The 25,372-nt window shown below is 46.8% G+C and overlaps 27 non-coding genes and 3 pseudogenes across 27 annotated transcripts; all 30 read left to right on the top strand.

Annotated features, from left to right (window-relative positions):
* Nucleotides 1-230: 230 nt before the first annotated feature.
* On the top strand, nucleotides 231-349 carry LOC142580396 (5S ribosomal RNA; annotated as a pseudogene).
* Nucleotides 350-914: 565 nt separating this feature from the next.
* Nucleotides 915-1,033, top strand: LOC142580827 (5S ribosomal RNA). Its single transcript, XR_012827968.1, has one exon. It is a non-coding gene; the product is annotated as a 5S ribosomal RNA (ribosomal RNA).
* Nucleotides 1,034-1,595: 562 nt separating this feature from the next.
* LOC142580825 (5S ribosomal RNA) lies at nucleotides 1,596-1,714 on the top strand. Its single transcript, XR_012827966.1, has one exon. It is a non-coding gene; the product is annotated as a 5S ribosomal RNA (ribosomal RNA).
* A 562-nt stretch (nucleotides 1,715-2,276) lies between these two features.
* On the top strand, nucleotides 2,277-2,395 carry LOC142580824 (5S ribosomal RNA). The gene has a single exon (XR_012827965.1). It is a non-coding gene; the product is annotated as a 5S ribosomal RNA (ribosomal RNA).
* Nucleotides 2,396-2,960: 565 nt separating this feature from the next.
* Nucleotides 2,961-3,079, top strand: LOC142580823 (5S ribosomal RNA). Its single transcript, XR_012827964.1, has one exon. It is a non-coding gene; the product is annotated as a 5S ribosomal RNA (ribosomal RNA).
* A 560-nt stretch (nucleotides 3,080-3,639) lies between these two features.
* Nucleotides 3,640-3,758, top strand: LOC142580822 (5S ribosomal RNA). Its single transcript, XR_012827963.1, has one exon. It is a non-coding gene; the product is annotated as a 5S ribosomal RNA (ribosomal RNA).
* Nucleotides 3,759-4,324: 566 nt separating this feature from the next.
* On the top strand, nucleotides 4,325-4,443 carry LOC142580821 (5S ribosomal RNA). Its single transcript, XR_012827962.1, has one exon. It is a non-coding gene; the product is annotated as a 5S ribosomal RNA (ribosomal RNA).
* Nucleotides 4,444-5,010: 567 nt separating this feature from the next.
* Nucleotides 5,011-5,129, top strand: LOC142580820 (5S ribosomal RNA). The gene has a single exon (XR_012827961.1). It is a non-coding gene; the product is annotated as a 5S ribosomal RNA (ribosomal RNA).
* A 568-nt stretch (nucleotides 5,130-5,697) lies between these two features.
* On the top strand, nucleotides 5,698-5,816 carry LOC142580239 (5S ribosomal RNA). The gene has a single exon (XR_012827669.1). It is a non-coding gene; the product is annotated as a 5S ribosomal RNA (ribosomal RNA).
* Nucleotides 5,817-11,336: 5,520 nt separating this feature from the next.
* LOC142580543 (5S ribosomal RNA) lies at nucleotides 11,337-11,455 on the top strand (annotated as a pseudogene).
* A 561-nt stretch (nucleotides 11,456-12,016) lies between these two features.
* On the top strand, nucleotides 12,017-12,135 carry LOC142580238 (5S ribosomal RNA). The gene has a single exon (XR_012827668.1). It is a non-coding gene; the product is annotated as a 5S ribosomal RNA (ribosomal RNA).
* A 559-nt stretch (nucleotides 12,136-12,694) lies between these two features.
* Nucleotides 12,695-12,813, top strand: LOC142580819 (5S ribosomal RNA). The gene has a single exon (XR_012827960.1). It is a non-coding gene; the product is annotated as a 5S ribosomal RNA (ribosomal RNA).
* A 562-nt stretch (nucleotides 12,814-13,375) lies between these two features.
* On the top strand, nucleotides 13,376-13,494 carry LOC142580818 (5S ribosomal RNA). The gene has a single exon (XR_012827959.1). It is a non-coding gene; the product is annotated as a 5S ribosomal RNA (ribosomal RNA).
* A 562-nt stretch (nucleotides 13,495-14,056) lies between these two features.
* LOC142580382 (5S ribosomal RNA) lies at nucleotides 14,057-14,175 on the top strand (annotated as a pseudogene).
* A 562-nt stretch (nucleotides 14,176-14,737) lies between these two features.
* On the top strand, nucleotides 14,738-14,856 carry LOC142580817 (5S ribosomal RNA). Its single transcript, XR_012827958.1, has one exon. It is a non-coding gene; the product is annotated as a 5S ribosomal RNA (ribosomal RNA).
* A 565-nt stretch (nucleotides 14,857-15,421) lies between these two features.
* LOC142580816 (5S ribosomal RNA) lies at nucleotides 15,422-15,540 on the top strand. Its single transcript, XR_012827957.1, has one exon. It is a non-coding gene; the product is annotated as a 5S ribosomal RNA (ribosomal RNA).
* Nucleotides 15,541-16,104: 564 nt separating this feature from the next.
* On the top strand, nucleotides 16,105-16,223 carry LOC142580814 (5S ribosomal RNA). The gene has a single exon (XR_012827955.1). It is a non-coding gene; the product is annotated as a 5S ribosomal RNA (ribosomal RNA).
* A 562-nt stretch (nucleotides 16,224-16,785) lies between these two features.
* Nucleotides 16,786-16,904, top strand: LOC142580813 (5S ribosomal RNA). The gene has a single exon (XR_012827954.1). It is a non-coding gene; the product is annotated as a 5S ribosomal RNA (ribosomal RNA).
* Nucleotides 16,905-17,466: 562 nt separating this feature from the next.
* On the top strand, nucleotides 17,467-17,585 carry LOC142580812 (5S ribosomal RNA). Its single transcript, XR_012827953.1, has one exon. It is a non-coding gene; the product is annotated as a 5S ribosomal RNA (ribosomal RNA).
* Nucleotides 17,586-18,156: 571 nt separating this feature from the next.
* On the top strand, nucleotides 18,157-18,275 carry LOC142580811 (5S ribosomal RNA). Its single transcript, XR_012827952.1, has one exon. It is a non-coding gene; the product is annotated as a 5S ribosomal RNA (ribosomal RNA).
* A 561-nt stretch (nucleotides 18,276-18,836) lies between these two features.
* Nucleotides 18,837-18,955, top strand: LOC142580810 (5S ribosomal RNA). Its single transcript, XR_012827951.1, has one exon. It is a non-coding gene; the product is annotated as a 5S ribosomal RNA (ribosomal RNA).
* A 561-nt stretch (nucleotides 18,956-19,516) lies between these two features.
* LOC142580809 (5S ribosomal RNA) lies at nucleotides 19,517-19,635 on the top strand. Its single transcript, XR_012827950.1, has one exon. It is a non-coding gene; the product is annotated as a 5S ribosomal RNA (ribosomal RNA).
* A 562-nt stretch (nucleotides 19,636-20,197) lies between these two features.
* LOC142580808 (5S ribosomal RNA) lies at nucleotides 20,198-20,316 on the top strand. The gene has a single exon (XR_012827949.1). It is a non-coding gene; the product is annotated as a 5S ribosomal RNA (ribosomal RNA).
* Nucleotides 20,317-20,878: 562 nt separating this feature from the next.
* LOC142580807 (5S ribosomal RNA) lies at nucleotides 20,879-20,997 on the top strand. Its single transcript, XR_012827948.1, has one exon. It is a non-coding gene; the product is annotated as a 5S ribosomal RNA (ribosomal RNA).
* Nucleotides 20,998-21,561: 564 nt separating this feature from the next.
* On the top strand, nucleotides 21,562-21,680 carry LOC142580806 (5S ribosomal RNA). The gene has a single exon (XR_012827947.1). It is a non-coding gene; the product is annotated as a 5S ribosomal RNA (ribosomal RNA).
* Nucleotides 21,681-22,242: 562 nt separating this feature from the next.
* On the top strand, nucleotides 22,243-22,361 carry LOC142580805 (5S ribosomal RNA). Its single transcript, XR_012827946.1, has one exon. It is a non-coding gene; the product is annotated as a 5S ribosomal RNA (ribosomal RNA).
* A 563-nt stretch (nucleotides 22,362-22,924) lies between these two features.
* LOC142580803 (5S ribosomal RNA) lies at nucleotides 22,925-23,043 on the top strand. Its single transcript, XR_012827944.1, has one exon. It is a non-coding gene; the product is annotated as a 5S ribosomal RNA (ribosomal RNA).
* A 561-nt stretch (nucleotides 23,044-23,604) lies between these two features.
* On the top strand, nucleotides 23,605-23,723 carry LOC142580802 (5S ribosomal RNA). Its single transcript, XR_012827943.1, has one exon. It is a non-coding gene; the product is annotated as a 5S ribosomal RNA (ribosomal RNA).
* A 560-nt stretch (nucleotides 23,724-24,283) lies between these two features.
* On the top strand, nucleotides 24,284-24,402 carry LOC142580801 (5S ribosomal RNA). Its single transcript, XR_012827942.1, has one exon. It is a non-coding gene; the product is annotated as a 5S ribosomal RNA (ribosomal RNA).
* Nucleotides 24,403-24,967: 565 nt separating this feature from the next.
* LOC142580800 (5S ribosomal RNA) lies at nucleotides 24,968-25,086 on the top strand. The gene has a single exon (XR_012827941.1). It is a non-coding gene; the product is annotated as a 5S ribosomal RNA (ribosomal RNA).
* The last annotated feature ends 286 nt before the right edge of the window (nucleotides 25,087-25,372 follow it).

Below are 25,372 nucleotides of genomic sequence, written 5' to 3'. Positions count from 1 at the left end.
GGCAGCACATTCCAAGCCACATGTGCAAGCCGCAGAAAAGCACACACAACGTGTTACGTCCACTCTCCTCTGCACAACTCGCACACGCAATTTTCTCTTTTCTAGCGCAGATCAACAAATTGAAACCACGTAATGAGACGTTTCCGTAACCCGTAAAGACTATTCATTGTAGCTGTAGAGAGCCGATGCTCCCTTTTAGATACAGGCAGCATCGGAAACCTTCGTTTCTCGCCATCGGCCATACCATGCTGAATACGCCGGTTCTCGTCCGATCCCCCAAGCTAAGCAGCATTGGGCTCGGTCAGTACTTGGGAGGGAGACCACCTGGGAACACCGAGTGCTGATGGCACCTTTCTTTTTAATTTTTTTTTTGCCTGCACTTCTTTTTTGTTGTTATTATTATTATTATTATTATTATTTTAGTTGGCATGTTTTGAATGTAGGCGTAAAGCTGTGGTGAGTGGACGCGCTGGCGAAATATAAACACTCATCATCCGCAGCCTCTCGTGCGTCAACATCGATCTGAACTTCGCGGGCACAAATTCAAAACGACATGAAGGACGTGGCATGATATTACGCGGAGTAATATGGCGACAAGAAGTGTCACTAATCGCGAAAATTGTTCGCATAAACTGCTAACTGCATCGCTATTACACGCATGCAGGTTGATAACATCACATAGACGGCAGCACATTCCAAGCCACATGTGCAAGCCGCAGAAAAGCACACACAACGTGTTACGTCCACTCTCCTCTGCACAACTCGCACACGCAATTTTCTCTTTTCTAGCGCAGATCAACAAATTGAAACCGCGTAATGAGACGTTTCCGTAACCCGTAAAGACTATTCATTGTAGCTGTAGAGAGCCGATGCTCCCTTTTAGATACAGGCAGCATCGGAAACCTTCGTTTCTCGCCATCGGCCATACCATGCTGAATACGCCGGTTCTCGTCCGATCCCCGAAGCTAAGCAGCATTGGGCTCGGTCAGTACTTGGGAGGGAGACCACCTGGGAACACCGAGTGCTGATGGCACCTTTCTTTTTAATTTTTTTTTTGCCTGCACTTCTTTTTTGTTGTTATTATTATTATTATTATTATTTTAGTTGGCATGTTTTGAATGTAGGCGTAAAGCTGTGGTGAGTGGACGCGCTGGCGAAATATAAACACTCATCATCCGCAGCCTCTCGTGCGTCAACATCGATCTGAACTTCGCGGGCACAAATTCAAAACGACATGAAGGACGTGGCATGATATTACGCGGAGTAATATGGCGACAAGAAGTGTCACTAATCGCGAAAATTGTTCGCATAAACTGCTAACTGCATCGCTATTACACGCATGCAGGTTGATAACATCACATAGACGGCAGCACATTCCAAGCCACATGTGCAAGCCGCAGAAAAGCACACACAACGTGTTACGTCCACTCTCCTCTGCACAACTCGCACACGCAATTTTCTCTTTTCTAGCGCAGATCAACAAATTGAAACCGCGTAATGAGACGTTTCCGTAACCCGTAAAGACTATTCATTGTAGCTGTAGAGAGCCGATGCTCCCTTTTAGATACAGGCAGCATCGGAAACCTTCGTTTCTCGCCATCGGCCATACCATGCTGAATACGCCGGTTCTCGTCCGATCCCCGAAGCTAAGCAGCATTGGGCTCGGTCAGTACTTGGGAGGGAGACCACCTGGGAACACCGAGTGCTGATGGCACCTTTCTTTTTAATTTTTTTTTTGCCTGCACTTCTTTTTTTTTGTTATTATTATTATTATTATTATTTTAGTTGGCATGTTTTGAATGTAGGCGTAAAGCTGTGGTGAGTGGACGCGCTGGCGAAATATAAACACTCATCATCCGCAGCCTCTCGTGCGTCAACGTCGATCTGAACTTCGCGGGCACAAATTCAAAACGACATGAAGGACGTGGCATGATATTACGCGGAGTAATATGGCGACAAGAAGTGTCACTAATCGCGAAAATTGTTCGCATAAACTGCTAACTGCATCGCTATTACACGCATGCAGGTTGATAACATCACATAGACGGCAGCACATTCCAAGCCACATGTGCAAGCCGCAGAAAAGCACACACAACGTGTTACGTCCACTCTCCTCTGCACAACTCGCACACGCAATTTTCTCTTTTCTAGCGCAGATCAACAGATTGAAACCGCGTAATGAGACGTTTCCGTAACCCGTAAAGACTATTCATTGTAGCTGTAGAGAGCCGATGCTCCCTTTTAGATACAGGCAGCATCGGAAACCTTCGTTTCTCGCCATCGGCCATACCATGCTGAATACGCCGGTTCTCGTCCGATCCCCGAAGCTAAGCAGCATTGGGCTCGGTCAGTACTTGGGAGGGAGACCACCTGGGAACACCGAGTGCTGATGGCACCTTTCTTTTTAATTTTTTTTTTGCCTGCACTTCTTTTTTGTTGTTATTATTATTATTATTATTATTATTTTAGTTGGGATGTTTTGAATGTAGGCGTAAAGCTGTGGTGAGTGGACGCGCTGGCGAAATATAAACACTCATCATCCGCAGCCTCTCGTGCGTCAACATCGATCTGAACTTCGCGGGCACAAATTCAAAACGACATGAAGGACGTGGCATGATATTACGCGGAGTAATATGGCGACAAGAAGTGTCACTAATCGCGAAAATTGTTCGCATAAACTGCTAACTGCATCGCTATTACACGCATGCAGGTTGATAACATCACATAGACGGCAGCACATTCCAAGCCACATGTGCAAGCCGCAGAAAAGCACACACAACGTGTTACGTCCACTCTCCTCTGCACAACTCGCACACGCAATTTTCTCTTTTCTAGCGCAGATCAACAAATTGAAACCGCGTAATGAGACGTTTCCGTAACCCGTAAAGACTATTCATTGTAGCTGTAGAGAGCCGATGCTCCCTTTTAGATACAGGCAGCATCGGAAACCTTCGTTTCTCGCCATCGGCCATACCATGCTGAATACGCCGGTTCTCGTCCGATCCCCGAAGCTAAGCAGCATTGGGCTCGGTCAGTACTTGGGAGGGAGACCACCTGGGAACACCGAGTGCTGATGGCACCTTTCTTTTTAATTTTTTTTTTTGCCTGCACTTCTTTTTTGTTGTTATTATTATTATTATTATTTTAGTTGGGATGTTTTGAATGTAGGCGTAAAGCTGTGGTGAGTGGACGCGCTGGCGAAATATAAACACTCATCATCCGCAGCCTCTCGTGCGTCAACATCGATCTGAACTTCGCGGGCACAAATTCAAAACGACATGAAGGACGTGGCATGATATTACGCGGAGTAATATGGCGACAAGAAGTGTCACTAATCGCGAAAATTGTTCGCATAAACTGCTAACTGCATCGCTATTACACGCATGCAGGTTGATAACATCACATAGACGGCAGCACATTCCAAGCCACATGTGCAAGCCGCAGAAAAGCACACACAACGTGTTACGTCCACTCTCCTCTGCACAACTCGCACACGCAATTTTCTCTTTTCTAGCGCAGATCAACAAATTGAAACCGCGTAATGAGACGTTTCAGTAACCCGTAAAGACTATTCATTGTAGCTGTAGAGAGCCGATGCTCCCTTTTAGATACAGGCAGCATCGGAAACCTTCGTTTCTCGCCATCGGCCATACCATGCTGAATACGCCGGTTCTCGTCCGATCCCCGAAGCTAAGCAGCATTGGGCTCGGTCAGTACTTGGGAGGGAGACCACCTGGGAACACCGAGTGCTGATGGCACCTTTCTTTTTAATTTTTTTTTTTGCCTGCACTTCTTTTTTGTTGTTATTATTATTATTATTATTATTATTTTAGTTGGCATGTTTTGAATGTAGGCGTAAAGCTGTGGTGAGTGGACGCGCTGGCGAAATATAAACACTCATCATCCGCAGCCTCTCGTGCGTCAACATCGATCTGAACTTCGCGGGCACAAATTCAAAACGACATGAAGGACGTGGCATGATATTACGCGGAGTAATATGGCGACAAGAAGTGTCACTAATCGCGAAAATTGTTCGCATAAACTGCTAACTGCATCGCTATTACACGCATGCAGGTTGATAACATCACATAGACGGCAGCACATTCCAAGCCACATGTGCAAGCCGCAGAAAAGCACACACAACGTGTTACGTCCACTCTCCTCTGCACAACTCGCACACGCAATTTTCTCTTTTCTAGCGCAGATCAACAAATTGAAACCACGTAATGAGACGTTTCCGTAACCCGTAAAGACTATTCATTGTAGCTGTAGAGAGCCGATGCTCCCTTTTAGATACAGGCAGCATCGGAAACCTTCGTTTCTCGCCATCGGCCATACCATGCTGAATACGCCGGTTCTCGTCCGATCCCCGAAGCTAAGCAGCATTGGGCTCGGTCAGTACTTGGGAGGGAGACCACCTGGGAACACCGAGTGCTGATGGCACCTTTCTTTTTAATTTTTTTTTTTTGCCTGCACTTCTTTTTTGTTGTTAGTATTATTATTATTATTATTATTTTAGTTGGCATGTTTTGAATGTAGGCGTAAAGCTGTGGTGAGTGGACGCGCTGGCGAAATATAAACACTCATCATCCGCAGCCTCTCGTGCGTCAACATCGATCTGAACTTCGCGGGCACAAATTCAAAACGACATGAAGGACGTGGCATGATATTACGCGGAGTAATATGGCGACAAGAAGTGTCACTAATCGCGAAAATTGTTCGCATAAACTGCTAACTGCATCGCTATTACACGCATGCAGGTTGATAACATCACATAGACGGCAGCACATTCCAAGCCACATGTGCAAGCCGCAGAAAAGCACACACAACGTGTTACGTCCACTCTCCTCTGCACAACTCGCACACGCAATTTTCTCTTTTCTAGCGCAGATCAACAAATTGAAACCGCGTAATGAGACGTTTCCGTAACCCGTAAAGACTATTCATTGTAGCTGTAGAGAGCCGATGCTCCCTTTTAGATACAGGCAGCATCGGAAACCTTCGTTTCTCGCCATCGGCCATACCATGCTGAATACGCCGGTTCTCGTCCGATCCCCGAAGCTAAGCAGCATTGGGCTCGGTCAGTACTTGGGAGGGAGACCACCTGGGAACACCGAGTGCTGATGGCACCTTTCTTTTTAATTTTTTTTTTGCCTGCACTTCTTTTTTGTTGTTATTATTATTATTATTATTATTATTATTTTAGTTGGCATGTTTTGAATGTAGGCGTAAAGCTGTGGTGAGTGGACGCGCTGGCGAAATATAAACACTCATCATCCGCAGCCTCTCGTGCGTCAACATCGATCTGAACTTCGCGGGCACAAATTCAAAACGACATGAAGGACGTGGCATGATATTACGCGGAGTAATATGGCGACAAGGAGTGTCACTAATCGCGAAAATTGTTCGCATAAACTGCTAACTGCATCGCTATTACACGCATGCAGGTTGATAACATCACATAGACGGCAGCACATTCCAAGCCACATGTGCAAGCCGCAGAAAAGCACACACAACGTGTTACGTCCACTCTCCTCTGCACAACTCGCACACGCAATTTTCTCTTTTCTAGCGCAGATCAACAAATTGAAACCGCGTAATGAGACGTTTCCGTAACCCGTAAAGACTATTCATTGTAGCTGTAGAGAGCCGATGCTCCCTTTTAGATACAGGCAGCATCGGAAACCTTCGTTTCTCGCCATCGGCCATACCATGCTGTATACGCCGGTTCTCGTCCGATCCCCGAAGCTAAGCAGCATTGGGCTCGGTCAGTACTTGGGAGGGAGACCACCTGGGAACACCGAGTGCTGATGGCACCTTTCTTTTTAATTTTTTTTTTTGCCTGCACTTCTTTTTTGTTGTTATTATTATTATTATTATTTTAGTTGGGATGTTTTGAATGTAGGCGTAAAGCTGTGGTGAGTGGACGCGCTGGCGAAATATAAACACTCATCATCCGCAGCCTCTCGTGCGTCAACATCGATCTGAACTTCGCGGGCACAAATTCAAAACGACATGAAGGACGTGGCATGATATTACGCGGAGTAATATGGCGACAAGAAGTGTCACTAATCGCGAAAATTGTTCGCATAAACTGCTAACTGCATCGCTATTACACGCATGCAGGTTGATAACATCACATAGACGGCAGCACATTCCAAGCCACATGTGCAAGCCGCAGAAAAGCACACACAACGTGTTACGTCCACTCTCCTCTGCACAACTCGCACACGCAATTTTCTCTTTTCTAGCGCAGATCAACAAATTGAAACCGCGTAATGAGACGTTTCCGTAACCCGTAAAGACTATTCATTGTAGCTGTAGAGAGCCGATGCTCCCTTTTAGATACAGGCAGCATCGGAAACCTTCGTTTCTCGCCATCGGCCATACCATGCATTCTTCTTCCGGCTACCGTTCGGTGCGGACGCGGAATCATGTGCTCCAGCGGAGCGGCGATAGCGGCCTCTGCAAGCCGCGGAAACAGGATTGAAGACAATGACGGTCAGGACTACGAGATCATTTTGCCTACATTGCCCACCGGACGTGTTGTGGTTAATACTGTTTTTTTGCACGGCGACGTACGAGTTAGGCCCTACAGGGTTGAGGACTTCCGCGACGCCCTAGCCAACGCTGGTGCGCTTCCCGACGTGGTGGCGTTGGGGGCGTACCAAATCAACCATGTTTGGGCGGTGACTCTCAACAGCACCGAAGCAACTAAGAAGCTGGCCGCTCTCAAGGAACTGGAAGTAAAAGGACGCCGCTGCATTATCTTCGATCCAGATAACCAGCAGGTGAAACTACGGCTGCACTGGATGTTGCACGGCGTGGCGGACGACGACATTCGGACGGCTCTCGCTGCTTACGGCAGCGTATCCGAAGTGACCCGGGAGCGATGGCGTGTCTCAGGCGTCAAGGAGAAAGGGTCCACAACGAGGACCGTGCTCCTGAAGCTGAAACCCGGTTTGAAGGTCGATGACCTACCTCACCAGCTACGCGTTGCAGGAGAGTTGGCCCTTGTGGTGGCGCCTGGGCGGCCTATGCAATGCCTACGCTGCCGTGGTACGGGCCACGTTCGACGTGAATGCAAGGTGCCACGGTGCTCAAAATGCAGACGCTATGGCCACGTCGACAGCGATTGCGTCCGCACATATGCGGTGGCTACGGAGCCGGCATCGCAAGACAAGTCGACGGAGCTGCTGATGGACGTCGACGAGGCGGAGGAGGCAGCGAAAGGAGCCGAGGAAGTGGGCAAGCCAGTAGGAATGACCGACCCGTCGGGGCTTGCCAGTGGTGACACAAGCACGTCAAGCAACGGAGAGACGCACCCCGATGAGAAGGAATTGCCTGCCGGCGGTGACACAACCAAGTCAAGCAACGGAGAGACGCACTCCGAGGAGAAGAAATTGCCTGCGTCTCGGGCGAAGGCGTCGGAGAATGGGAAGAGCGTTCCGGCACCCAAAGTCGTCGAACCAGCGAACAGCTCGCCGAACGCGGACCCGAGCGGCGGCCGCGCAGTCAGCGTCTCCGCGCCAGCTAAGCGCCCTTATGGCCACACCGGCAACGATGGGGATAAGGTGGCAGCCACCAGCGTCGAGGAGCCGCCTGCGAAAACAACTCAAGCCAGGCGGGCCAGTATTCGGCAGCGACCTAACGTTTCGTCTGAGAGGCGAACCGGCGATACAGCACCTACGCTGCAAGGTTTGGAGCCTGCACAGGGTGGCTCCGGCATCAACGATGGCGTCTAGCCACGCGCTAGACGCGGAGGGTAAGCACCATGCTCTCGGCCTTTTCACTTCCTTGCGAAAATGGCTCCTGCATCTCCGTTGAAGGTAGCTACACTTAATGTCAGGGGTTTGGCAGGAATGAAAAAGCAAAGTCAGGTGTATCGGCTTTTAACGGAGCACGACATTGATATATTGGCCGTGCAGGAAACAAAAGTTGACGGTGAGGAAGAGACCGGGAGCATGGTGCGACGTTTCACGTCTAGATTCTATGCTATCGTAAGCCATGCCATCGGCACATCTGCTGGTTGTGTCCTTTTTATCAAGAAGTTGCCTGCTCTGGTCGTGCATGCTGATTTCTCGTGCTTGTCAGGTCGGTGTGTTGCTGTCGATTTCACACTCAGCGATACAGAATGGCGTGTTTTATGTTTGTACGCACCAAATGTTGTGGATGAAAGGGTCGATTTCTTTAGAAGTGTTGAGCAGCGTCTCAGCTTCGATAAACAGCTGATTATCATGGGCGACTTCAACTGTGTGCTGAGTGCTTGTGATAAGACTAGTAATCGGGGGTTCAGGGACGCAAGTACTGAGGTACTGTCGCAAATCATAGACAAATGGAACCTTGAGGATGTGGCGGAGTGTATGCAAGGCGCGGGTGGTGTGAAGTACACACATTTCCAGCGTGCAAGTCATGCCCGTCTGGACCGCATTTATGTAACGTTGGACGTGATTCCAAAATGCTACAGTTATCAAGTAGTGCCGGTGTCTTTCTCAGACCACTGTTTAGTAGAGTGCGGGATTGGGGCAAAAAAACGTGGCAGTGCTTTTAGCTGGGAACTGTGGAAGATAAATAACAAGCTGATTAAAGACGATGCTTTCAACCTTGCGGTAGTTGAAGAAATCGGCAAAATAAAGCCGAATAATGAACTGAAAACATGGCAACAGTGGGAGCTTTGTAAGGAACAACTTAAAATAAAAGCAATAGAGCGGTCTTGTTCTATGGCGTACGAGGAGAAACTAACTGAACGTAATCTAAGGTCTATGCTTGCAAAACTGCTCGAGAAAGAATGCGAAGCGCCTGGTAAATGGATCGATGACATTAGGAAAACGAAACAAAAAGTTGAAGTGATAGAAGAGGAGCGCTATCGTGGTGCACTGGTCCGGGCGAGAGCGGAACATGTAGCTGCTGGGGAGACTCCGTCTAAACGAGCGCTCGGAATTGAAAAAGCCCACGCTCGTCGAAATCACATAGACAACATAGAATGGGAAGGCGTCTTATCGGATGATAACGAACATATTAAGCGTGCATTTTTTCAGTACTATCAGGCGTTGTTCGCTTTACATGTTGCCGACACGAACACGTTTAAGGATAAGTTCCTTGGGGCACTGCCGCGACTCAACGATGAGCAGAAGGTTAGGTTAGAGCTGGCAATAACCGAATCAGAGGTAGAAATGGCGATAGACAATTTAAATCCTGGTAAATCACCAGGACCGGACGGGTTAAGCGCGGCGTTTTACAAAGCTTTTAAGCGTGGAATCGCGCCAATATTGACCGTATTGTTTAATGAAGCTTACGAAATTAACGAATTGCCTCCGTCTTATGCAAGATCACACACTGTCTTAATATCCAAAACTGACGATGCAGAGAAGTTACGACAAGTAACAGCGTACCGGCCAATCGCACTTACAAATGTGGATTACAAAATTTATATGAAAGTTTTAGCGCGAAGATTACAGTCAGTAATCCAGGAAATCGTTGGACCGCATCAAACGTGCGGGATTAAGGGACGATCTATTACGACTAATATTCACACAGCAAGATGCGTGCTGGAGTGCTGCGATATTACAAATAGCCGCGTGGCCATCTTGCAACTTGACCTTGAAAAAGCTTTCGACTGTGTCGCGCATGAAATTTTGCTTTGCATACTAGATCATGTTAACGTTGGTTCTGTTATTCGCGAGGGTGTCGCCCTGGCGTATCGGAACTGCACGACGCGATTGATCGTTAACCAGAGTCTGGGTGCCCCCATTAGCGTGCAGCGGTCGGTACGCCAGGGTTGTCCCCTTAGCCCTCTTTTGTTTTGCATCTACATAGAGGCGATGTGCTTAAACATCGTGAAAAAGCAGACAATTCCCGGCTTTCGGTTGCAAGCAGCGGAAGTCAAGCTGCTGGCATATGCGGATGATGTGGCGGTTTTTTCAACGAGTAGGGAAGGCGTAACTGAGGCTATTAAATGTGTAGAGAACTTCTGCCAAGTCACAGGCAGCAGAGTGAACTTAGCAAAATCACTAGGGCTCTGGCACGGAGAATGGCAATCGACGCCCGACCGCTTTGCAAACGTGTCCTGGGTTACGACCCCAACGAGGTACTTGGGAGTACCTCTAGAATGCTACCGTGATAGTGCGACATATTGGACAGCGCAGACGCATGATACACGTGGAAAAGCGGAAAGGTGGAAAGGAACGAACTTATCGATTTTTGCTAGAGCAACCGTGTGCAATCTGTTCTTTATTAGTAGGCTGTGGTATGTAATGCAGGTGTTACATTGTGCAAGGCTCAATGTACAGAAGCTGCATCGAATTTTCGCCATTTTCGTGTGGGATGCGCAATGGGAAAGGTGCAGCCGGACAAATCTGTTCAGAGGAGTCAAGAATGGTGGATTGGGCCTGGGACACCTTTTTTTGCGGCAGATTGTTAACAGGTTTCTTTTCCTTCGTGACGTCAGCGATCCTTTTTTGCGCACCGCATGCCAAGTAAGGCTCGGGCGCGCGTTGCCAGACTTTGTTGTTTCAACCGAAACACTCACGGGAGGCATTTTTGGATATTTTAGAGAAGTTGTCGCAAGTGTACGATTCCTTGCAACGAGGTTTTCAAATGAATATTTATCTACTGTGAAAAAGAAAAAATTGTACAAGGATTTGTGTGATGTCGTTCTGCCGGAGCCAATGTACAGAGCCTTGTACAGTGGAGGCCCTGGTAGGGACGTGTTAAAGAGAGTAAAAAGAATGCAAGTTGCGCCAGGGGTTAAAACCTTTTTTTTTAAATTACACACTGGAACGTTGCCAGTAAAAGTGTTTTTACAGGAAAAGGGCTTATTTCTTCCATGGGGATCTCACTGCCTTATCTGCAAACAACCAGAAACGATAGATCACGTTTTTCTTCATTGTTGGGGAGGGGTATTTTTTTGGGACGTACTACAAAGAACGTTAAAGAAACAATTTCCCCTCGACCCTCATGGAATACGGTATCTACCCATTACTAACGAGGATGGTTTTCCGTTTGATTTAATAATGTTAATTGGCCTCCACAGTATTTGGCGCTCTCGAATGGCAGGATACTACTGCGATCCCGACGCACGACCTACGCGAATTTATTTCCGTGAAACTGTGCATCGGTTTGTTGAAATTTTGAAGGCCGGCGGCGATACCCCCGAGTGGCTGTCAAGGGTGGAGCCATTGATGGCTCTAAATGAATTTTAATGTGGCGAAGCCAGCCCCCTACCAGGCTGTTTATGTCACTACGACGTGTTCATTGTATCTTTTATGTTTTGGTTTGTGTATTGCTATTGCTGTTCTTTCTTTGTCAAAGTCAGGCAATAAAGAAAAAAAAAAAAAAAAAAAGGCCATACCATGCTGAATACGCCGGTTCTCGTCCGATCCCCGAAGCTAAGCAGCATTGGGCTCGGTCAGTACTTGGGAGGGAGACCACCTGGGAACACCGAGTGCTGATGGCACCTTTCTTTTTAATTTTTTTTTGCCTGCACTTCTTTTTTGTTGTTATTATTATTATTATTATTATTTTAGTTGGCATGTTTTGAATGTAGGCGTAAAGCTGTGGTGAGTGGACGCGCTGGCGAAATATAAACACTCATCATCCGCAGCCTCTCGTGCGTCAACATCGATCTGAACTTCGCGGGCACAAATTCAAAACGACATGAAGGACGTGGCATGATATTACGCGGAGTAATATGGCGACAAGAAGTGTCACTAATCGCGAAAATTGTTCGCATAAACTGCTAACTGCATCGCTATTACACGCATGCAGGTTGATAACATCACATAGACGGCAGCACATTCCAAGCCACATGTGCAAGCCGCAGAAAAGCACACACAACGTGTTACGTCCACTCTCCTCTGCACAACTCGCACACGCAATTTTCTCTTTTCTAGCGCAGATCAACAAATTGAAACCGCGTAATGAGACGTTTCCGTAACCCGTAAAGACTATTCATTGTAGCTGTAGAGAGCCGATGCTCCCTTTTAGATACAGGCAGCATCGGAAACCTTCGTTTCTCGCCATCGGCCATACCATGCTGTATACGCCGGTTCTCGTCCGATCCCCGAAGCTAAGCAGCATTGGGCTCGGTCAGTACTTGGGAGGGAGACCACCTGGGAACACCGAGTGCTGATGGCACCTTTCTTTTTAATTTTTTTTTTGCCTGCACTTCTTTTTTGTTGTTATTATTATTATTATTATTTTAGTTGGGATGTTTTGAATGTAGGCGTAAAGCTGTGGTGAGTGGACGCGCTGGCGAAATATAAACACTCATCATCCGCAGCCTCTCGTGCGTCAACATCGATCTGAACTTCGCGGGCACAAATTCAAAACGACATGAAGGACGTGGCATGATATTACGCGGAGTAATATGGCGACAAGAAGTGTCACTAATCGCGAAAATTGTTCGCATAAACTGCTAACTGCATCGCTATTACACGCATGCAGGTTGATAACATCACATAGACGGCAGCACATTCCAAGCCACATGTGCAAGCCGCAGAAAAGCACACACAACGTGTTACGTCCACTCTCCTCTGCACAACTCGCACACGCAATTTTCTCTTTTCTAGCGCAGATCAACAAATTGAAACCGCGTAATGAGACGTTTCAGTAACCCGTAAAGACTATTCATTGTAGCTGTAGAGAGCCGATGCTCCCTTTTAGATACAGACAGCATCGGAAACCTTCGTTTCTCGCCATCGGCCATACCATGCTGAATACGCCGGTTCTCGTCCGATCCCCGAAGCTAAGCAGCATTGGGCTCGGTCAGTACTTGGGAGGGAGACCACCTGGGAACACCGAGTGCTGATGGCACCTTTCTTTTTAATTTTTTTTTTGCCTGCACTTCTTTTTTGTTGTTATTATTATTATTATTATTATTTTAGTTGGCATGTTTTGAATGTAGGCGTAAAGCTGTGGTGAGTGGACGCGCTGGCGAAATATAAACACTCATCATCCGCAGCCTCTCGTGCGTCAACATCGATCTGAACTTCGCGGGCACAAATTCAAAACGACATGAAGGACGTGGCATGATATTACGCGGAGTAATATGGCGACAAGAAGTGTCACTAATCGCGAAAATTGTTCGCATAAACTGCTAACTGCATCGCTATTACACGCATGCAGGTTGATAACATCACATAGACGGCAGCACATTCCAAGCCACATGTGCAAGCCGCAGAAAAGCACACACAACGTGTTACGTCCACTCTCCTCTGCACAACTCGCACACGCAATTTTCTCTTTTCTAGCGCAGATCAACAAATTGAAACCACGTAATGAGACGTTTCCGTAACCCGTAAAGACTATTCATTGTAGCTGTAGAGAGCCGATGCTCCCTTTTAGATACAGGCAGCATCGGAAACCTTCGTTTCTCGCCATCGGCCATACCATGCTGAATACGCCGGTTCTCGTCCGATCCCCGAAGCTAAGCAGCATTGGGCTCGGTCAGTACTTGGGAGGGAGACCACCTGGGAACACCGAGTGCTGATGGCACCTTTCTTTTTAATTTTTTTTTTGCCTGCACTTCTTTTTTGTTGTTATTATTATTATTATTATTATTTTAGTTGGGATGTTTTGAATGTAGGCGTAAAGCTGTGGTGAGTGGACGCGCTGGCGAAATATAAACACTCATCATCCGCAGCCTCTCGTGCGTCAACATCGATCTGAACTTCGCGGGCACAAATTCAAAACGACATGAAGGACGTGGCATGATATTACGCGGAGTAATATGGCGACAAGAAGTGTCACTAATCGCGAAAATTGTTCGCATAAACTGCTAACTGCATCGCTATTACACGCATGCAGGTTGATAACATCACATAGACGGCAGCACATTCCAAGCCACATGTGCAAGCCGCAGAAAAGCACACACAACGTGTTACGTCCACTCTCCTCTGCACAACTCGCACACGCAATTTTCTCTTTTCTAGCGCAGATCAACAAATTGAAACCGCGTAATGAGACGTTTCCGTAACCCGTAAAGACTATTCATTGTAGCTGTAGAGAGCCGATGCTCCCTTTTAGATACAGGCAGCATCGGAAACCTTCGTTTCTCGCCATCCGCCATACCATGCTGAATACGCCGGTTCTCGTCCGATCCCCGAAGCTAAGCAGCATTGGGCTCGGTCAGTACTTGGGAGGGAGACCACCTGGGAACACCGAGTGCTGATGGCACCTTTCTTTTTAATTTTTTTTTTGCCTGCACTTCTTTTTTGTTGTTATTATTATTATTATTATTATTTTAGTTGGCATGTTTTGAATGTAGGCGTAAAGCTGTGGTGAGTGGACGCGCTGGCGAAATATAAACACTCATCATCCGCAGCCTCTCGTGCGTCAACATCGATCTGAACTTCGCGGGCACAAATTCGAAACGACATGAAGGACGTGGCATGATATTACGCGGAGTAATATGGCGACAAGAAGTGTCACTAATCGCGAAAATTGTTCGCATAAACTGCTAACTGCATCGCTATTACACGCATGCAGGTTGATAACATCACATAGACGGCAGCACATTCCAAGCCACATGTGCAAGCCGCAGAAAAGCACACACAACGTGTTACGTCCACTCTCCTCTGCACAACTCGCACACGCAATTTTCTCTTTTCTAGCGCAGATCAACAAATTGAAACCGCGTAATGAGACGTTTCCGTAACCCGTAAAGACTATTCATTGTAGCTGTAGAGAGCCGATGCTCCCTTTTAGATACAGGCAGCATCGGAAACCTTCGTTTCTCGCCATCGGCCATACCATGCTGAATACGCCGGTTCTCGTCCGATCCCCGAAGCTAAGCAGCATTGGGCTCGGTCAGTACTTGGGAGGGAGACCACCTGGGAACACCGAGTGCTGATGGCACCTTTCTTTTTAATTTTTTTTTTGCCTGCACTTCTTTTTTGTTGTTGTTATTATTATTATTATTATTATTTTAGTTGGCATGTTTTGAAGGTAGGCGTAAAGCTGTGGTGAGTGGACGCGCTGGCGAAATATAAACACTCATCATCCGCAGCCTCTCGTGCGTCAACATCGATCTGAACTTCGCGGGCACAAATTCAAAACGACATGAAGGACGTGGCATGATATTACGCGGAGTAATATGGCGACAAGAAGTGTCACTAATCGCGAAAATTGTTCGCATAAACTGCTAACTGCATCGCTATTACACGCATGCAGGTTGATAACATCACATAGACGGCAGCACATTCCAAGCCACATGTGCAAGCCGCAGAAAAGCACACACAACCTGTTACGTCCACTCTCCTCTGCACAACTCGCACACGCAATTTTCTCTTTTCTAGCGCAGATCAACAAATTGAAACCGCGTAATGAGACGTTTCCGTAACCCGTAAAGACTATTCATTGTAGCTGTAGAGAGCCGATGCTCCCTTTTAGATACAGGCAGCATCGGAAACCTTCGTTTCTCGCCATCGGCCATACCATGCTGAATACGCCGGTTCTCGTCCGATCCCCGAAGCTAAGCAGCATTGGGCTCGGTCAGTACTTGGGAGGGAGACCACCTGGGAACACCGAGTGCTGATGGCACCTTTCTTTTTAATTTTTTTTTTTTGCCTGCACTTCTTTTTTGTTGTTATTATTATTATTATTATTATTTTAGTTGGCATGTTTTGAATGTAGGCGTAAAGCTGTGGTGAGTGGACGCGCTGGCGAAATATAAACACTCATCATCCGCAGCCTCTCGTGCGTCAACATCGATCTGAACTTCGCGGGCACAAATTCAAAACGACATGAAGGACGTGGCATGATATTACGCGGAGTAATATGGCGACAAGAAGTGTCACTAATCGCGAAAATTGTTCGCATAAACTGCTAACTGCATCGCTATTACACGCATGCAGGTTGATAACATCACATAGACGGCAGCACATTCCAAGCCACATGTGCAAGCCGCAGAAAAGCACACACAACGTGTTACGTCCACTCTCCTCTGCACAACTCGCACACGCAATTTTCTCTTTTCTAGCGCAGATCAACAAATTGAAACCGCGTAATGAGACGTTTCCGTAACCCGTAAAGACTATTCATTGTAGCTGTAGAGAGCCGATGCTCCCTTTTAGATACAGGCAGCATCGGAAACCTTCGTTTCTCGCCATCGGCCATACCATGCTGAATACGCCGGTTCTCGTCCGATCCCCGAAGCTAAGCAGCATTGGGCTCGGTCAGTACTTGGGAGGGAGACCACCTGGGAACACCGAGTGCTGATGGCACCTTTCTTTTTAATTTTTTTTTTGCCTGCACTTCTTTTTTGTTGTTATTATTATTATTATTATTATTTTAGTTGGCATGTTTTGAATGTAGGCGTAAAGCTGTGGTGAGTGGACGCGCTGGCGAAATATAAACACTCATCATCCGCAGCCTCTCGTGCGTCAACATCGATCTGAACTTCGCGGGCACAAATTCAAAACGACATGAAGGACGTGGCATGATATTACGCGGAGTAATATGGCGACAAGAAGTGCCACTAATCGCGAAAATTGTTCGCATAAACTGCTAACTGCATCGCTATTACACGCATGCAGGTTGATAACATCACATAGACGGCAGCACATTCCAAGCCACATGTGCAAGCCGCAGAAAAGCACACACAACGTGTTACGTCCACTCTCCTCTGCACAACTCGCACACGCAATTTTCTCTTTTCTAGCGCAGATCAACAAATTGAAACCACGTAATGAGACGTTTCCGTAACCCGTAAAGACTATTCATTGTAGCTGTAGAGAGCCGATGCTCCCTTTTAGATACAGGCAGCATCGGAAACCTTCGTTTCTCGCCATCGGCCATACCATGCTGAATACGCCGGTTCTCGTCCGATCCCCGAAGCTAAGCAGCATTGGGCTCGGTCAGTACTTGGGAGGGAGACCACCTGGGAACACCGAGTGCTGATGGCACCTTTCTTTTTAATTTTTTTTTTGCCTGCACTTCTTTTTTGTTGTTATTATTATTATTATTATTATTTTAGTTGGGATGTTTTGAATGTAGGCGTAAAGCTGTGGTGAGTGGACGCGCTGGCGAAATATAAACACTCATCATCCGCAGCCTCTCGTGCGTCAACATCGATCTGAACTTCGCGGGCACAAATTCAAAACGACATGAAGGACGTGGCATGATATTACGCGGAGTAATATGGCGACAAGAAGTGTCACTAATCGCGAAAATTGTTCGCATAAACTGCTAACTGCATCGCTATTACACGCATGCAGGTTGATAACATCACATAGACGGCAGCACATTCCAAGCCACATGTGCAAGCCGCAGAAAAGCACACACAACGTGTTACGTCCACTCTCCTCTGCACAACTCGCACACGCAATTTTCTCTTTTCTAGCGCAGATCAACAAATTGAAACCGCGTAATGAGACGTTTCCGTAACCCGTAAAGACTATTCATTGTAGCTGTAGAGAGCCGATGCTCCCTTTTAGATACAGGCAGCATCGGAAACCTTCGTTTCTCGCCATCGGCCATACCATGCTGAATACGCCGGTTCTCGTCCGATCCCCGAAGCTAAGCAGCATTGGGCTCGGTCAGTACTTGGGAGGGAGACCACCTGGGAACACCGAGTGCTGATGGCACCTTTCTTTTTAATTTTTTTTTTGCCTGCACTTCTTTTTTGTTGTTATTATTATTATTATTATTATTATTATTATTTTAGTTGGCATGTTTTGAATGTAGGCGTAAAGCTGTGGTGAGTGGACGCGCTGGCGAAATATAAACACTCATCATCCGCAGCCTCTCGTGCGTCAACATCGATCTGAACTTCGCGGGCACAAATTCAAAACGACATGAAGCACGTGGCATGATATTACGCGGAGTAATATGGCGACAAGAAGTGTCACTAATCGCGAAAATTGTTCGCATAAACTGCTAACTGCATCGCTATTACACGCATGCAGGTTGATAACATCACATAGACGGCAGCACATTCCAAGCCACATGTGCAAGCCGCAGAAAAGCACACACAACGTGTTACGTCCACTCTCCTCTGCACAACTCGCACACGCAATTTTCTCTTTTCTAGCGCAGATCAACAAATTGAAACCGCGTAATGAGACGTTTCCGTAACCCGTAAAGACTATTCATTGTAGCTGTAGAGAGCCGATGCTCCCTTTTAGATACAGGCAGCATCGGAAACCTTCGTTTCTCGCCATCGGCCATACCATGCTGAATACGCCGGTTCTCGTCCGATCCCCGAAGCTAAGCAGCATTGGGCTCGGTCAGTACTTGGGAGGGAGACCACCTGGGAACACCGAGTGCTGATGGCACCTTTCTTTTTAATTTTTTTTTGCCTGCACTTCTTTTTTGTTGTTATTATTATTATTATTATTATTTTAGTTGGCATGTTTTGAATGTAGGCGTAAAGCTGTGGTGAGTGGACGCGCTGGCGAAATATAAACACTCATCATCCGCAGCCTCTCGTGCGTCAACATCGATCTGAACTTCGCGGGCACAAATTCAAAACGACATGAAGGACGTGGCATGATATTACGCGGAGTAATATGGCGACAAGAAGTGTCACTAATCGCGAAAATTGTTCGCATAAACTGCTAACTGCATCGCTATTACACGCATGCAGGTTGATAACATCACATAGACGGCAGCACATTCCAAGCCACATGTGCAAGCCGCAGAAAAGCACACACAACGTGTTACGTCCACTCTCCTCTGCACAACTCGCACACGCAATTTTCTCTTTTCTAGCGCAGATCAACAAATTGAAACCACGTAATGAGACGTTTCCGTAACCCGTAAAGACTATTCATTGTAGCTGTAGAGAGCCGATGCTCCCTTTTAGATACAGGCAGCATCGGAAACCTTCGTTTCTCGCCATCGGCCATACCATGCTGAATACGCCGGTTCTCGTCCGATCCCCGAAGCTAAGCAGCATTGGGCTCGGTCAGTACTTGGGAGGGAGACCACCTGGGAACACCGAGTGCTGATGGCACCTTTCTTTTTATTTTTTTTTTGCCTGCACTTCTTTTTTGTTGTTATTATTATTATTATTATTATTTTAGTTGGCATGTTTTGAATGTAGGCGTAAAGCTGTGGTGAGTGGACGCGCTGGCGAAATATAAACACTCATCATCCGCAGCCTCTCGTGCGTCAACATCGATCTGAACTTCGCGGGCACAAATTCAAAACGACATGAAGGACGTGGCATGATATTACGCGGAGTAATATGGCGACAAGAAGTGTCACTAATCGCGAAAATTGTTCGCATAAACTGCTAACTGCATCGCTATTACACGCATGCAGGTTGATAACATCACATAGACGGCAGCACATTCCAAGCCACATGTGCAAGCCGCAGAAAAGCACACACAACGTGTTACGTCCACTCTCCTCTGCACAACTCGCACACGCAATTTTCTCTTTTCTAGCGCAGATCAACAAATTGAAACCACGTAATGAGACGTTTCCGTAACCCGTAAAGACTATTCATTGTAGCTGTAGAGAGCCGATGCTCCCTTTTAGATACAGGCAGCATCGGAAACCTTCGTTTCTCGCCATCGGCCATACCATGCTGAATACGCCGGTTCTCGTCCGATCCCCGAAGCTAAGCAGCATTGGGCTCGGTCAGTACTTGGGAGGGAGACCACCTGGGAACACCGAGTGCTGATGGCACCTTTCTTTTTAATTTTTTTTTTGCCTGCACTTCTTTTTTGTTGTTATTATTATTATTATTATTATTTTAGTTGGCATGTTTTGAATGTAGGCGTAAAGCTGTGGTGAGTGGACGCGCTGGCGAAATATAAACACTCATCATCCGCAGCCTCTCGTGCGTCAACATCGATCTGAACTTCGCGGGCACAAATTCAAAACGACATGAAGGACGTGGCATGATATTACGCGGAGTAATATGGCGACAAGAAGTGTCACTAATCGCGAAAATTGTTCGCATAAACTGCTAACTGCATCGCTATTACACGCATGCAGGTTGATAACATCACATAGACGGCAGCACATTCCAAGCCACATGTGCAAGCCGCAGAAAAGCACACACAACGTGTTACGTCCACTCTCCTCTGCACAACTCGCACACGCAATTTTCTCTTTTCTAGCGCAGATCAACAAATTGAAACCACGTAATGAGACGTTTCCGTAACCCGTAAAGACTATTCATTGTAGCTGTAGAGAGCCGATGCTCCCTTTTAGATACAGGCAGCATCGGAAACCTTCGTTTCTCGCCATCGGCCATACCATGCTGAATACGCCGGTTCTCGTCCGATCCCCGAAGCTAAGCAGCATTGGGCTCGGTCAGTACTTGGGAGGGAGACCACCTGGGAACACCGAGTGCTGATGGCACCTTTCTTTTTAATTTTTTTTTTGCCTGCACTTCTTTTTTGTTGTTATTATTATTATTATTATTATTTTAGTTGGCATGTTTTGAATGTAGGCGTAAAGCTGTGGTGAGTGGACGCGCTGGCGAAATATAAACACTCATCATCCGCAGCCTCTCGTGCGTCAACATCGATCTGAACTTCGCGGGCACAAATTCAAAACGACATGAAGGACGTGGCATGATATTACGCGGAGTAATATGGCGACAAGAAGTGTCACTAATCGCGAAAATTGTTCGCATAAACTGCTAACTGCATCGCTATTACACGCATGCAGGTTGATAACATCACATAGACGGCAGCACATTCCAAGCCACATGTGCAAGCCGCAGAAAAGCACACACAACGTGTTACGTCCACTCTCCTCTGCACAACTCGCACACGCAATTTTCTCTTTTCTAGCGCAGATCAACAAATTGAAACCACGTAATGAGACGTTTCCGTAACCCGTAAAGACTATTCATTGTAGCTGTAGAGAGCCGATGCTCCCTTTTAGATACAGGCAGCATCGGAAACCTTCGTTTCTCGCCATCGGCCATACCATGCTGAATACGCCGGTTCTCGTCCGATCCCCGAAGCTAAGCAGCATTGGGCTCGGTCAGTACTTGGGAGGGAGACCACCTGGGAACACCGAGTGCTGATGGCACCTTTCTTTTTAATTTTTTTTTTTTGCCTGCACTTCTTTTTTGTTGTTATTATTATTATTATTATTATTTTAGTTGGCATGTTTTGAATGTAGGCGTAAAGCTGTGGTGAGTGGACGCGCTGGCGAAATATAAACACTCATCATCCGCAGCCTCTCGTGCGTCAACATCGATCTGAACTTCGCGGGCACAAATTCAAAACGACATGAAGGACGTGGCATGATATTACGCGGAGTAATATGGCGACAAGAAGTGTCACTAATCGCGAAAATTGTTCGCATAAACTGCTAACTGCATCGCTATTACACGCATGCAGGTTGATAACATCACATAGACGGCAGCACATTCCAAGCCACATGTGCAAGCCGCAGAAAAGCACACACAACGTGTTACGTCCACTCTCCTCTGCACAACTCGCACACGCAATTTTCTCTTTTCTAGCGCAGATCAACAAATTGAAACCACGTAATGAGACGTTTCCGTAACCCGTAAAGACTATTCATTGTAGCTGTAGAGAGCCGATGCTCCCTTTTAGATACAGGCAGCATCGGAAACCTTCGTTTCTCGCCATCGGCCATACCATGCTGAATACGCCGGTTCTCGTCCGATCCCCGAAGCTAAGCAGCATTGGGCTCGGTCAGTACTTGGGAGGGAGACCACCTGGGAACACCGAGTGCTGATGGCACCTTTCTTTTTAATTTTTTTTTTGCCTGCACTTCTTTTTTGTTGTTATTATTATTATTATTATTATTTTAGTTGGCATGTTTTGAATGTAGGCGTAAAGCTGTGGTGAGTGGACGCGCTGGCGAAATATAAACACTCATCATCCGCAGCCTCTCGTGCGTCAACATCGATCTGAACTTCGCGGGCACAAATTCAAAACGACATGAAGGACGTGGCATGATATTACGCGGAGTAATATGGCGACAAGAAGTGTCACTAATCGCGAAAATTGTTCGCATAAACTGCTAACTGCATCGCTATTACACGCATGCAGGTTGATAACATCACATAGACGGCAGCACATTCCAAGCCACATGTGCAAGCCGCAGAAAAGCACACACAACGTGTTACGTCCACTCTCCTCTGCACAACTCGCACACGCAATTTTCTCTTTTCTAGCGCAGATCAACAAATTGAAACCACGTAATGAGACGTTTCCGTAACCCGTAAAGACTATTCATTGTAGCTGTAGAGAGCCGATGCTCCCTTTTAGATACAGGCAGCATCGGAAACCTTCGTTTCTCGCCATCGGCCATACCATGCTGAATACGCCGGTTCTCGTCCGATCCCCGAAGCTAAGCAGCATTGGGCTCGGTCAGTACTTGGGAGGGAGACCACCTGGGAACACCGAGTGCTGATGGCACCTTTCTTTTTAATTTTTTTTTTTGCCTGCACTTCTTTTTTGTTGTTATTATTATTATTATTATTATTTTAGTTGGCATGTTTTGAATGTAGGCGTAAAGCTGTGGTGAGTGGACGCGCTGGCGAAATATAAACACTCATCATCCGCAGCCTCTCGTGCGTCAACATCGATCTGAACTTCGCGGGCACAAATTCAAAACGACATGAAGGACGTGGCATGATATTACGCGGAGTAATATGGCGACAAGAAGTGTCACTAATCGCGAAAATTGTTCGCATAAACTGCTAACTGCATCGCTATTACACGCATGCAGGTTGATAACATCACATAGACGGCAGCACATTCCAAGCCACATGTGCAAGCCGCAGAAAAGCACACACAACGTGTTACGTCCACTCTCCTCTGCACAACTCGCACACGCAATTTTCTCTTTTCTAGCGCAGATCAACAAATTGAAACCACGTAATGAGACGTTTCCGTAACCCGTAAAGACTATTCATTGTAGCTGTAGAGAGCCGATGCTCCCTTTTAGATACAGGCAGCATCGGAAACCTTCGTTTCTCGCCATCGGCCATACCATGCTGAATACGCCGGTTCTCGTCCGATCCCCGAAGCTAAGCAGCATTGGGCTCGGTCAGTACTTGGGAGGGAGACCACCTGGGAACACCGAGTGCTGATGGCACCTTTCTTTTTAATTTTTTTTTGCCTGCACTTCTTTTTTGTTGTTATTATTATTATTATTATTATTTTAGTTGGGATGTTTTGAATGTAGGCGTAAAGCTGTGGTGAGTGGACGCGCTGGCGAAATATAAACACTCATCATCCGCAGCCTCTCGTGCGTCAACATCGATCTGAACTTCGCGGGCACAAATTCAAAACGACATGAAGGACGTGGCATGATATTACGCGGAGTAATATGGCGACAAGAAGTGTCACTAATCGCGAAAATTGTTCGCATAAACTGCTAACTGCATCGCTATTACACGCATGCAGGTTGATAACATCACATAGACGGCAGCACATTCCAAGCCACATGTGCAAGCCGCAGAAAAGCACACACAACGTGTTACGTCCACTCTCCTCTGCACAACTCGCACACGCAATTTTCTCTTTTCTAGCGCAGATCAACAAATTGAAACCGCGTAATGAGACGTTTCCGTAACCCGTAAAGACTATTCATTGTAGCTGTAGAGAGCCGATGCTCCCTTTTAGATACAGGCAGCATCGGAAACCTTCGTTTCTCGCCATCGGCCATACCATGCTGAATACGCCGGTTCTCGTCCGATCCCCGAAGCTAAGCAGCATTGGGCTCGGTCAGTACTTGGGAGGGAGACCACCTGGGAACACCGAGTGCTGATGGCACCTTTCTTTTTAATTTTTTTTGCCTGCACTTCTTTTTTGTTGTTATTATTATTATTATTATTATTTTAGTTGGCATGTTTTGAATGTAGGCGTAAAGCTGTGGTGAGTGGACGCGCTGGCGAAATATAAACACTCATCATCCGCAGCCTCTCGTGCGTCAACATCGATCTGAACTTCGCGGGCACAAATTCAAAACGACATGAAGGACGTGGCATGATATTACGCGGAGTAATATGGCGACAAGAAGTGTCACTAATCGCGAAAATTGTTCGCATAAACTGCTAACTGCATCGCTATTACACGCATGCAGGTTGATAACATCACATAGACGGCAGCACATTCCAAGCCACATGTGCAAGCCGCAGAAAAGCACACACAACGTGTTACGTCCACTCTCCTCTGCACAACTCGCACACGCAATTTTCTCTTTTCTAGCGCAGATCAACAAATTGAAACCACGTAATGAGACGTTTCCGTAACCCGTAAAGACTATTCATTGTAGCTGTAGAGAGCCGATGCTCCCTTTTAGATACAGGCAGCATCGGAAACCTTCGTTTCTCGCCATCGGCCATACCATGCTGAATACGCCGGTTCTCGTCCGATCCCCGAAGCTAAGCAGCATTGGGCTCGGTCAGTACTTGGGAGGGAGACCACCTGGGAACACCGAGTGCTGATGGCACCTTTCTTTTTAATTTTTTTTTTGCCTGCACTTCTTTTTTGTTGTTGTTATTATTATTATTATTATTATTTTAGTTGGCATGTTTTGAAGGTAGGCGTAAAGCTGTGGTGAGTGGACGCGCTGGCGAAATATAAACACTCATCATCCGCAGCCTCTCGTGCGTCAACATCGATCTGAACTTCGCGGGCACAAATTCAAAACGACATGAAGGACGTGGCATGATATTACGCGGAGTAATATGGCGACAAGAAGTGTCACTAATCGCGAAAATTGTTCGCATAAACTGCTAACTGCATCGCTATTACACGCATGCAGGTTGATAACATCACATAGACGGCAGCACATTCCAAGCCACATGTGCAAGCCGCAGAAAAGCACACACAACCTGTTACGTCCACTCTCCTCTGCACAACTCGCACACGCAATTTTCTCTTTTCTAGCGCAGATCAACAAATTGAAACCGCGTAATGAGACGTTTCCGTAACCCGTAAAGACTATTCATTGTAGCTGTAGAGAGCCGATGCTCCCTTTTAGATACAGGCAGCATCGGAAACCTTCGTTTCTCGCCATCGGCCATACCATGCTGAATACGCCGGTTCTCGTCCGATCCCCGAAGCTAAGCAGCATTGGGCTCGGTCAGTACTTGGGAGGGAGACCACCTGGGAACACCGAGTGCTGATGGCACCTTTCTTTTTAATTTTTTTTTTTTGCCTGCACTTCTTTTTTGTTGTTATTATTATTATTATTATTATTTTAGTTGGCATGTTTTGAATGTAGGCGTAAAGCTGTGGTGAGTGGACGCGCTGGCGAAATATAAACACTCATCATCCGCAGCCTCTCGTGCGTCAACATCGATCTGAACTTCGCGGGCACAAATTCAAAACGACATGAAGGACGTGGCATGATATTACGCGGAGTAATATGGCGACAAGAAGTGTCACTAATCGCGAAAATTGTTCGCATAAACTGC

This window comes from Dermacentor variabilis, chromosome 4, assembly GCF_050947875.1.
Source record: "Dermacentor variabilis isolate Ectoservices chromosome 4, ASM5094787v1, whole genome shotgun sequence".
Taxonomy (NCBI): domain Eukaryota; kingdom Metazoa; phylum Arthropoda; class Arachnida; order Ixodida; family Ixodidae; genus Dermacentor; species Dermacentor variabilis.
Note: the sequence above shows the minus strand (reverse complement) of the source record. Positions and strands in the feature narration are given on the sequence as shown.